Source organism: Ptychodera flava, unplaced genomic scaffold (genome assembly GCF_041260155.1).
Source record: "Ptychodera flava strain L36383 unplaced genomic scaffold, AS_Pfla_20210202 Scaffold_83__1_contigs__length_492613_pilon, whole genome shotgun sequence".
NCBI lineage: Eukaryota > Metazoa > Hemichordata > Enteropneusta > Ptychoderidae > Ptychodera > Ptychodera flava.
The window spans coordinates 367,613-378,587 of record NW_027248405.1 but is presented as its reverse complement, the minus strand read 5'-3'; the positions used below and the strand labels follow the sequence as shown (position 1 = coordinate 378,587).

At 35.8% G+C, this 10,975-nt stretch overlaps 1 long non-coding RNA gene across 1 annotated transcript; it reads left to right on the top strand.

Annotated features, from left to right (window-relative positions):
- The first annotated feature begins 9,491 nt into the window (after positions 1-9,491).
- LOC139128993 (uncharacterized) lies at positions 9,492-10,462 on the top strand. Its single transcript, XR_011551484.1, has 2 exons — positions 9,492-9,631; positions 10,006-10,462. It is a non-coding gene; the product is annotated as an uncharacterized lncRNA (long non-coding RNA).
- The last annotated feature ends 513 nt before the right edge of the window (positions 10,463-10,975 follow it).

The following is a 10,975-nucleotide window of genomic DNA, read 5'->3' as shown; positions in this document are numbered from 1 at the left end:
GATAGAGTCCTCTTCATTAGGTCTGTGATCAAAATACTTTTTAATAAATTCGCTTGATACATGTCTGAGTTGTGGTTCAGGACATGAAAAAATCGTAATAAAATGGCCACACGGCGGCCATATTGGATCTTATCACAAAACAATTCAATGTGCATGTGTGTGACATAGGTCAAAGTCCTTGTACAACTTTGAATAAATCGGTTGAGATATGCCTGAGTTATGGCTCTGTACATGAAAAAATCCTAACAAAATGGCTGCATGGCGGCCATATTGGATCATATCACAAAACAAATTGATGTGCATTGCTATAACATTGGTCAATATCCTTGTACCAACTTTGAATAAAATCGGTTGAAACATGCCTGAGTAATGGCTCTGTACATGAAAAAATTGTAATAAAATGGCCGCCTGGCGGCCATATTGGATTGTATCGCAAAAAAAATTGACATGCATATGTATGACAAAGGTCAATGTCCTTGTATCAAGTTTGAATAAAATCGGTTCAGATATGCCTGAGTTATGGCTCTGTATATGAAAAAATCGTAACAAAATGGCCGCATGGCAGCCATATTTGATCGTATCACAAAACAAATTGAGGTGCATATGTATGACATAGGTCAATGTCCTTGTACCAACTTTGAATAAAATAGGTTGAAACATGCTAGAGTAATGGCTCTGTACATGAAAAAATCATAATAAAATGGCCGCCTGGCAGCCATATTGGATCGTATCACAAAACAAATCTATGTGCATCTGTATGACATATGAAGTAATCAGGAGCTTGTACCAAGTTTGAATGAAATCGCTCCAGGCATCTCTGAGATATCTGCGTGAACGGACGGACGGACGGACGCACGGACGGACGGACGCACGCACGCACGCACTCACGGACGCATGCACGGACGCACGCACGCACGGACATGTCCAAACCTATAAGTCCCCCTGGACGGTGTCCATGGGGACTAATAAGCTTTGAAATACGTGTAGTCTCCCTTATCAGATGCAATGGTGGAATGAAGAATTAAAGCAGAAAGCGACTGAAAATTCAGAGTGAAAAATGTACACTCTGAATTTCTGAATTTTCTGAAATTTTCACTCTGAATTTTCTGTCGCTTTCTGCTTCAATTCTTCATTGCACCCTTGCATCTGATGAAGGACACGTCACGTCTTTGAAGGCTTATGCTCCAGTAACATTTAGTTGATCATAGCCTGCTACCAAATCTTAGATTATTTTGTATTGTAGATCAACACGTCTTTTGTTCTCGATTTGTTTCTGTTTTTTAGCTTTGCTTTCAGCGACGCAGAGCTTATCTAATAGGTGAATGTGAGACATCGTCCTCAAATTTTTACATCCCAAGCTTTTTCTTCAAAACGGCCAGTACGATTCCTTTAATATTTGGAGTACAGGTTTCCAGAGATTACCCTAATCATATATGTTCAAATTATGGTGAAATACGCAAATTTGTATTTTTGAGGCGAATTTTGCTTTTTTTGGCAAAAATCTTCTTCTCTCTTACTGGTGGTTCGACGTCTTCAATATTTGGTAAACATGTCCCTAAGAATGACCTTCGTAAAATTTGTGCTAGTTGTGATGAAATATTCAAATCTTTATTTTTCATGGCAATTTTTTCAAAAAATCTTTAAAAATCTTCTTCAAAACTACTTAATGAACAGCTTTGATATTTTTGACATAAATCTCTGCGGATAGCTTTTTCAGATTGTTCAAATTATGCAGAAATATGCAAATTTGTATTTTTGAGACATAAAAGACATTTCAGACATTTTTAAGACATAGGGAATTATCAGAATGTGATATATTCAAGTTATGATGAAATCTGCAAGTTTTTATTTTGGGGTCAATTTTTACCATTTTTGGACAAAAAATTTGTATCTTAAAATTACCCGTCTGGTAGCTTTGATATTTGCTACACATGTGTTTTGGGATGATCTCAATTTGACATGTCCAAATCATCGTGAAATCTTCAATTGTGTATTTTTTGCAGTGTTTTCCTCTGACAAACTTTACAAAGTGGCCATGTTTATTTTCCAATTTTACACTAAATAATTGTATTTTAGTCAACTAATTTTTGTAAATTTTTAGAATAAATTATTTTACTGAATATCAGTGGTCTGTTATGTTATTTCCAGGCTTGAACACCCCTGAACGCCAAAAGTTAATGTGTTCAACAAGTGCATATTATGTGTTCAATCCTTTAACACATTATCGTTGAACTGCGTCCATGCGATCAAAAAGTGTTACAGCCCTTTGAACGCGTAAATGCGTTCAATTTTGAACACATTTAATGTGCAACGTGTGTTCAGATATGGAACACCATGTGTTCAATATAATGTCTGATGAACACATAGCGTTCAAAATCTGCACACGTGTGTTCAAAAATTGAACGTTGGTTGAACACGTAGTGTTAATTTCTGAATGTCTAGACGCGTTCAAAAAGTGTTATAAAAAGGCGTTTAATTGGTGTTCTATCCTTGAACACTTAACTTTACAGTGTAGTTGATGTTGTCAAACAGTGCTTAAAATGTATAACCAAAGGTTTTCAGTTATATGAAGACACTTGGTCGTGAAAACAAGAGCAACATTGGACGAGCTATCTCACTGTGCGTCCTACCTCCATGACATGCGCATTGAAGTATAATTTATAGAAAGCCGAATATACTCCGACATCTGACTTTCTTGAAAGCTTTGAGAAAGTCATTGAATGCCTTTCATCGAAAGACAAAAATTGCATAATTGTTGGAGATTTCAACATTGATACGTCTTCATCGTCTCATTTAAATACTTCTTATTCAACACTTTTGAATTCGTATAACTTCCATCAAGTAATTAACACCCAAACCAGGATAACTGATAATACATGTACCACAATAGACCACTTGATTACCAATATAACAGATCACTTTTTTGAATGCGGTTCCATCGAAACTGACATTTCAGACCATCTCTCCATATTTGCAATTGTAAAAGGATTGAAACATGTTTTCAAACAGCATACGCAACACACATGTTTCGACTTTTCTAGTTACAGTCGTGAGTCTTTTTTTACTGTCTTGAGTAGCACTTCATGGCAGGAAGTGTATGATTGCAGTAACGCGGATGATGCCTACAATATTCATGAAAGTTTGACGTTATTGCGATTAAACATGTACCCTTGACAACAAAAAAAACCACCGTAGTAAGTCAATTCGGAAACCATGGATAACAAAAGGCTTGCTTATTTCTATCAAGAAAAATTATTTGCTTTTCTCAAAGAGTAAGAAGCATCCTATGAACGATAGTGTTATAATGATATATTGGAATTACTGTAATGTCTTAACCAAGGTTTTAAAACACGCAAAGAAAATGTATTATTGTAATAAAATTAATCTGTAAGTGGGAATTCTGGAAAAACATGGAATGTTATAAATGGAATTCAGTTATTCAAGCTATTATCCGTTTTTAGCCGCTAATAGCCGTTCTTAGCTAGCTATTAGCTAGCTACGAGCTAACCAGTGAGCATTCCCTAGAAGGCTCAGCTATTCAGCTATTCAAGCTATTATCCGTTTTTAGCCGCTAATAGCCGTGCTTAGCTAGCTATTACCTTGCTACCAGCTAACCGGGAGTCAGTCCAAGAAGGCCCAGCTATTCAGCTATTCAAGCTATTATCCATTTTTAGCCGCTAATAGCCGTTCTTAGCTAGCTATTAGCTAGCTACAAGCTAACCAGTTGAGTGAGTTGTGTAGAACCAGAAAGTACTATAAAGTTTTGTGGTTGTAATAAAAGTAAAATGAGTAACCGATCCGAGCGCAACTATTTATGTATTAGTCATGTTTTATTTTAATCGTTCATGCTAGTTTTAAATATTAAGAATGTATCCGAAACTTTATAGAACCATGGAGGTCTCTTTCTACCTAGAAAATAATATGTGACCTCAAAAAATGTGAAAAAGCAATAGTCATTTGGATAATTTTTTGTAATAAATAGAAGTTGGCTGTAAAACTGCGAGTTGAACTTCGAACGGAAAGATATTGTAAGAAATACAACAGCTGTCACTGTTCTTCATAATGGCAAGTCTAGCGTCCAAACGATTTTGTACACATCATATAGAATTGAATTTTTATGACAATCATACAAGACATATAGATCTCTGAAGCGTACAACGAAACGATTAACTGTGTGAGAACAACAAATTGAAAATTGCCATGATGTGTGTCGTTTATTTGTCAACAGACGATAACATAGTTTAAATTTCGAAGGTGTGATGACATTTCCCGCGGCCCGGTTCATTCAAGACTCGCTACTCAGCTAACCAGTGGATGACCTTTGAACCTAGAAATTACTATCGGGTTTCGTGGTGGAAATGAAATGAAAATGAGTAACTGACCTGAGCGCAAGTAATTATTTTCAACTTTTTTGTATTTAATAATGTGATGTTGAAATCGTAAAAGTTAATAAATGGTAGTTTTGAATATAAATAATGTATCCGAAATTTGGTAGAACCTGGAATATAATATCAATCTGTGGAGCTTGAAAACTGTGAAATAGCAATAGTCATTTGGAGAATTATTTTTCTCGTAAATAGAAATTGGCTCTAAACGGTAAACAATAGAGTTGAACTTCCGATGAAAAGATATTGAAAGAAATACAACAGCTGTCACTGTTCTTCATCAAACTGCAAGTCTAGCATCCAAAAGAATTTGTATTCCACAGTATGATGATCAAAACGATGAAAGCCATATAAAAGTGAGTAGAGGCGCCCACAGTGCCAAATGATCTGAATAGCTGTTAGCAAGCTAATAGCTTGCTACAAACAGCTAATAGCGGCTAAAAACGGCTATTAGCTTGAATAGCTGAATAGCTAGGGTTTAGGGAAAATTGAATAGCTGAATAGCTGGACATCTGCTAAATATCCCGCTCCATTGCTAATAGCTAAATATCCGCTAAATATCAAAGCTAATGGCTATTAACTGTTCTAGCTGAATAGATGCTAAATATCCCGAGTTAGAGCTATAAAGTATATTAGCTCAATAGCTGCTAATTATCCCGACTAATGGCTATTAAATATTATAGCTCAATAGCTTCTAAATATCTCGATTTTTTCTATTAACTATTATAGCTAAGTAGCTGCTAAATATCTCGGCCAATGGCTAAAAAGTATTATCACTAAATAGCTTCTAAATATCGCGTGCTACAGCTATAAATTATCTTAGCTCATTAGCTGCTAAATAGCTCAAATTAAGCTATTTTGGCAATCCAGCAATTCCGCACCTTTATGTCGTGGAGATGAACAATCTAATGTCTCCTGTATGTGAGTAGAGACGAGTCACATAATCTCTACATCTGTTATTTCAATTTTATTTACAAGAGATAACTGGTAAAAAATCCATGAGGAGCTGACTGATCGGCTGAGTGTTGTACTATAGACCACTGTAAGTTGCTTTACTTCAAGCCATCTGAGTAGAACCTATATAAATTTTGATCATGACAATGTTTATCGCAACGTAAACCATGAAATGGTTACTCAGGATGTAGTACAACAAAAGCCTTTCGAGGAACGAGTTTTGACCTGACTTTTGTTGTGTTCATATAACGAATACTGGCAAAAAGAAAAAGGACTTCCTATGTATTTTGCAAATGTTAGTAGCACCCCAAAAGGCCGCACCTCCAGAGATTGAGAGAATGAGAGAGTTAGATTTCTCAAATTTGTGACATTTTTCTTTCTTTGGTCTGTTATGATCATTTCGTTTTCTCAAGGCATTACTGGATCATTTCGTTTTCTCAAGACATTACTGGATCAGTTTTTGTTGCTTCTTCTTCACCTGCCGACAAGTTTTTAAAGTTGATGAAGCCTGCTACATATAATGATATGACAGATATCTGATTAATTGTTCTAAGAAGTGTACTACTTTGTATTGAACCTGTTTTAAACCATGGCACATTCAGTTCACATCTGGTTATCAAATCAAAGGTATTGGTATACGTAGCTAGTAGGTTGACAAATCATATTGTAAGCCACTCATTTGATGATCCATTACAATCTGCTTATAAACCTGGGCACAGTACAGAGATTGCTCACTTAAAGGTTACGAATGACATTGTATTAGCACTGGACGCAAAACGTGATGTTTTCTCAGTTTTACTTGATCTTTCTGCTGCGTTTGATACCGTAAATCACGGTATATATGAAATCGTCTAAGGGGCCGTCTTAGTATTCCAGGTAATGTCCTCAGCTGGTTCAATCTTATCTTTCAAATCGCACTCAGTGTGTTGTTGTTAATTCTACCAAATCATTGTACTATCCATTTGAAACTGGGGTTCCCAAGGATCAGTTCTTGGCCCCATACTTTCAATGTATACACATCTCCTTTAGGAGAATTGGTCACATTTTCAAAAACAGCTTTGATGTTGCACAATAAATAACCATTTCAAATATATGTAAACACAGCCAAGAACACATACACAGAAACACACACCCACACACACATACAGAAGTATGGACTGCGGACATGTGCACAAATGCAAAAACCATACTCACAAACTTAACAAACACAATTGAAAAGTTGCACATTAAATTTTGCAAGCACATACTTAAAAAAATAACAAAGCATCCAACATAGCATGTTTAATGGAACTGGGTAGATATCCTCTAATTGTTTCAAGCATAACACAAATGGTCAAATATTGGTTAAAAATAAGTAAGAAAGCAGATACAACACTGACTCGTGAGGCTTATGATCTGGGTTGTCAACTGGACAATGAACATACAGATAATTGGGTGTCAGGAATTAAACGATCGTTGCTGCTCGTAAATATTGGAGATGCCATGAATGTAAAGATAGAAAATGACAAACAGTTTAAAACTAATTTCAATGTAAAAGTTAAACAGCTATTTGAAAAATGTGCATTTGAATTGATTCATGATGATACCAGACAAGGGCACCATAAAAATAAACTTCGCACATACAGAGAGTTGAAAAAAGATTTCTCTCTCGAAAGCTACCTTCATGTTATAAAAAAACAGATCACAGATCAGCCCTGTGCAATTGCAAGTTACGCATTAGTGCACACATACTACACATAGAAACAGGTAGATATAGAAACCTTGATGTCATAGACAGAGCATGCCCAATTTGCCAAAACAAACAAGTAGAAGATGAGATACATTTTCTTTTTCATTGCAAAGGCTACACAGACATTAGACATGATTTTTTCAGTAAACTAAACATTTGTAAAAACGCATTCAGAGACACACAAGACCTTGTAAGCATCTTTTCAAGGACAGATAAAGCATCACTATGTGAATTGGGAAAATACATACATACATGTTTTAAACTCAGACAAGACAAAATGAAAAAGACAAAGTAAACTATTTATGAACCTTAAATATGTTGACCTCATGTATAGATATTTATAGTTATATATATATTATATATACTCTTTCATTGTTGTTTTTGCAAAACCTTTATTGTACTTTACGATCAAGATCACAACTGAATACGATTTCAATAAAGGCTTACTTTACTTTACTTTACACATGAACATACACAATATCAGAGTCAATAACCTTCAACAAAGTTGGTTGATTTGATACATAATTGGTTGATTTGATACGTCTCAGTTGAGTTGATACGTTATTGTTTCACTTGGCTACATTATGATTGATTTGATACACTCTCTATTTATCTATCCGTCGATCGATCGATCTATCCATTGAAATACATATCATATATATAGATTTATTATATATATATATATTTATATGTATATATAATATATAGATAGATCTATCAATCATTCTATTAGTCAAGCAATCGATCAATTCATTCAATCGAACAGAAAGATCGATCGATTGATAGATCAGTGCATCGATCAATCGGTCGATCTATTGATCATCAACGGATTGATCTACAGATCGAGGATAGATTTATCCTATGAATCTATTCCCATGAATCACTTAATCCAATACATTGATACATGATTTGATACGTTATTGGTTAGGAAAAATTACTACGTTATCTGTTAGAAAAATTTACTATGTTATCGGTTCATTACTACGTTATCGGTTGATTACGTTATCGGTACATTTTTAAAACGTTATCGGGTTTGATACGTTATTGGTTAGTTACTACGTTATTGGTTGTAACAAGGCCTTTCATCCAAATATTGACCTACTAAGTGGTTTTATGTCGGAGAAAGGTCAAATATATGCTTGAATATAAGCTTGCCATACAAGGAAAGTTGATTTTTGAATTTTGAGAGAAAAATGGCAAAATTAGGCCATTTGGTGACTTTTTACCTGCTCTGGCGGAGCCCCCCTTTTTGCCTGAGGTACTTGAATAACCAGAGTATTCTGCATGACAGGGAAATAGCAAATACTTGTGACACCTTGATGTCGAACCTCAGCGAAAATACAATTTGCATTGCCACACCAGACATCTGCCATTTGACTGCATTCTGTCTGGTAGTCATTGAGGACCCCTTCAAACTCCATGTCTAACCAATCAAGACATGTGTCGTGTGCTTTGCTTTAATTAAAGCTAATGATTCAAATAAATTGACCGTGAGCCACTTACTTTTGAGTGATATTGTCGGTGCGCTTGCTCAAAAAATGTACACCAAAGCAAATCACTGAAAATTTAACAAAAGCAGGGGAGAGAATAAAAAAAACATCAAGTTGATCATTCTCAATCATAGTCGAGGGGAAAGAAAACAGAAAAATTTATCTATGAAGTAATCCTAACAATTTTTAACCACAGTAGAATGTCAAACACCAAGACTGAGTACTGAATTTTGTTACTGTAAAATCAATGCCACTGTTTGCTGTAACACTGTCGCAGCCAGGATGCGCCCTTGTGACAATGTCCCCCAAAGTCTAACCCGTTGTCCTGCATTCCCACATACTGCTGGTCACCTAAGGCGCTACTGATAATAACCTTTTGTAGTGTTACCCAGTTGTTAAACTCGGTGGACTTACCAAGTCTTTGTTGTACTGGGTTGTTCATTTCATGATTATTTGAGGTTTATATTTCAATACTTCAGAGCTGTGATTAGGAGTAATTAAAATGCTGCACTTGATATTATAACTTGCTTGTAGTCTGCCTGAACTCTCTTATTTGTGGCAGATACAATACATTAGCTGATCAGTTGCCTGAAATTCAAGCATGGTGAAGTGGTCCTGTAGCTTGAATTTGTTTTGTGGAACTAATTTGTTACAAAATAGTAAAACATTTGACTAACGACAGACGCATGTTGTCCCAGAATGTGCGAAACGACCCAAAGAATAAATGGTAGGAGACATAGTGTCCCCTAGTTTAAATTCCTGGCTGTAACACTGCTGTCATGAAGAATCCAGTTTGACTCTGTTTCTATGTATCAGGCTTAAAAAGCAAAATGTCACAGCAAAAAACAAGGCAAAACAAGAGTATCAATCATTTTTTCTTTAATTGTATTCTCAGCCAGGTATATAATTGTGACGTGAGCAAATTAAAACACGTGCGCATGCGTATTTGCTATATGACATTCCGCCATTTTTGTTTTAGTTGGAGTTTGAGTTAGCTCCGTATTTACTTTTTATCTGAACCATCTACCATGGTCAGATGCCATCAGAGTTTAATCGATATGCAGATATCTTTGGTAAGATGTTGAACTTTAATCCATGTGATTTTGTCAGTTGTTTCCAAGTTATTTCTGAGATATTTACAGTTTTCCGTACTGTAGTATTTGCCTCAGTGAACTGCCATAGAAATACATAGCGTTTTCCAAACCATGTGACTTTGTATACATCGCTGCTGTGAAACTTATACAAACTTTTCTAGTTCATTGTTTGAGAGTATTTCAGAGTTTACTGCTAGGTTTATCAATTCGAGAAGTTCTTATTGACTCCGAGTACTTGCCGATTTGAGTTTTTATCATGTTTGATGGATTTGAAGAGTTCTATGCAAACACTGTATAGTTTGTGTGTTACCGCGAGTGCCATAGCTTTACACTGCATTTACCATTTGCTTTAGGTAAGACAGTCGATCGATTCAGACTAGAGTTGCTGTCATTCAAAGCCTTACCTGTCACAGTCAGGGTGAGTGTTTGTGAAATGTATTTTTGTATCACATTTTTACGAGTATTTAGCAGTGAAGTTTATTCATCTGTATGCCTATAGAGGTTATGCTATACATTTCCATATATACCGTGACTCGCCACTGAGGGCGCACAGTCCTTTGCTTGTCCGTATAGTGCATCTACCTGGTGTTTGACTTGTATTGTAAAATTCCTCTATGAGACTGATATCACTGTTGTGCTAGTGTCTCACAGCATGCTATATTGAAGTGATATTTATACAGAGTTTCTTTCTGTTTTTCCTTCAGGTTTTTTTCCTTTTAGTCTTATGTTATAAACTACTGTGTTTGTAAACAAACCAGTGCTCTGCCTTAGTTTCTGTGGAGTCGGAAATAAAAGAACGTGTTGGATTCAGTGATCGTGTCTGTGTCCAATAAATGAGCGTTACATTTTGGCGTAGTCGGCAGGATTTCCGAAGAATTACAGTGTGATCTCTGCAGCAGGCCCTGCACTGGACAGACTTATGTAACCCTGATTGTGGATGTGAAGTAGATATCAAGCCAAAGTAGATTATAGCTGATTGGTATTCTTGATCAACTGATACTGGATGATTGCAGCATCGGACGTACATTTTGAATTGGATATACGGACACTGAAATTCAAATTGTTGGACTATAGTCTCGTTTGCCTGCAGTTATTATACAGTTAGTATGGGATGTGATCCCTGTTACATTGCAGAACTGGCTCACAATTTTTATTTGAATTCTGTAGAGACATTGTATGACACTGTCATTGTACATTAAGGTTGTACATGCTTCATTTTTGATGAGTAGCATTAAGGTTGTACATGCTTCATTTTTGATGAGTAGCATTAAGGTTGTACATGCTTCATTTTTGATGAGTAGCATTAAGGCTGCACATGCTTCA